Source organism: Malurus melanocephalus, unplaced genomic scaffold (genome assembly GCF_030028575.1).
Source record: "Malurus melanocephalus ecotype Western Australia unplaced genomic scaffold, MMel_1.1 scaffold_1059, whole genome shotgun sequence".
Classification (NCBI taxonomy): domain Eukaryota; kingdom Metazoa; phylum Chordata; class Aves; order Passeriformes; family Maluridae; genus Malurus; species Malurus melanocephalus.
The window spans coordinates 1-1,739 of NW_026624291.1; positions in this window are offsets into that span (position 1 = coordinate 1).

The following is a 1,739-nucleotide window of genomic DNA, read 5'->3' on the forward strand; positions in this document are numbered from 1 at the left end:
GGAGGAGCAGGACAGTGCCCAGGAGAAGTGGGACAGTGCCCGGGAGGAGCCAGAGCCGGGACAGTGCCCGGGAAGAGCAGGACAGTGCCCGGGACGAGCAGGGCAGTGCCCGGGAGGAGCAGGACAGTGCCTGGGAGGAGCGGGACAGTGCCCGGGAGAAGCGGGACAGTGCCCAGGAGGGGCCAGAGCCAGGACAGTGCCCGAGAGGAGCGGGACAGTGCCCAGGAGGAGCCAGGACAGTGCCCAGGAGGAGCAGAGGAGTGCCCAGGAGGGGCCAGAGCCAGGACAGTGCCCGGGAGGAGCAGGGCAGTGCCCAGGAGGGGCCAGAGCCGGGACAGTGCCCAGGAGGAGCAGAGGAGTGCCCGGGAGGGGCCAGGACAGTGCCCAGGTCCCTCCTTGCTTTGCTCCTCAAAACACCCTTTGCTTCTTGAGCCCCTGCAGATCAAAGGACGAGGGCAGGGGAGAAAGCAGGGCAAGGCAAAGGCATTTTCCCAGATTTTCTCATCCAGGGGAGGAGCAGGGCAGTGCCCAGGAGGAGGCAGACCCGGGACAGTGCCCAGGAGGAGCGGGACGGGTGTGCCCAGGGAAAGGTTCCCTCCAGATGGGAACGGGAAGGCAGGAGCCGCTCCTGGCCGCCTTCCAGGCAGGAAGGTGAAGAGAAGGGCAGCCATGGCTTWAAAAAGCTGCTCTCCCTCGCCTGTGCTCCGCCGAGGAGCGGGGGAGGGATCCCCCCCMTCCTGGTGGGGCTGATTTAACAGGAACCAGATGGGGCCGGCGCTGCGGGGAGCGGTGCGGGCGGGATTCCTGCATCTATGGGATGTGATTCCTGTACCCATGGGGTCATCCCTGGGGTGTGGGGTGGGGATTCCTGCATCTATGGGGTGTGGGGTGGGATTCCTACATCTATGGGGTGTAGGGTGGGATTCCTGCATCCATGGGGTGTGGGATGGGATTCCTGCATCCATAGGGTGTGGGATTCCTGTATCCATGGGATGTGGGATGGTATTCCTGCATCCATAGGGTATGGGCACAGGGGATTCGTGCATCCCTGGGGGCAGGGGGGGATTTCTTCATCCATAGAGTGCAGGGAGAGATTCCCACATTCCTGGGGTGGGCAGCCTGGCATCTGCCAGGAAAAGGGGGATCTATTCCTAGAGGGTTTCTGTGCCCTAAATCCTGAACTCCTCGGGGCAGGGGTGGATCCCTCCCCCTGTCCAGCCTCACCCCAATCCCAGCCAGGATSTGCTGCTCCCATTCCTGCCAGCTGCCAGCCGGGTTTGATCCAGGCTCTGATCCCAGCTCACCRTGGATGCAGGAAAAGGGAAAATCGAGTTTTATGGAGCAGTTTAACTTGGTTTTACCCTGCTTTTGGTACCCACWGACCATCCCACCCTCACCCATCCTCAATCTCCTCCGTGGAATCTCCTCTCGGGCCAGCCGGGCAAGGAGCAGCAAYGAGTAGGGGAAAAATGATGTAAACAGAAATATTTTTTCCCCCTGGATGATGCTGGGGATGTTTCCTCCAGCCCAGCACAATGGTTCCCATTCATCCGCCCTGGTGCTGGGAATGCTGGCCTTGTTTGGATCTGTTGTGCCCGCAGATTGTTTCCTGTCCAGCTTTGCTCACACAGACAGCACAAGAGGCTTCGGGGCTGACAGGCAGACTCGGAAAATATTATTCCATGGGACAGCCTGTGCCTCCCACGCTGCGTCTCTCAGGCTGGGGAAAGAGAGAGGGG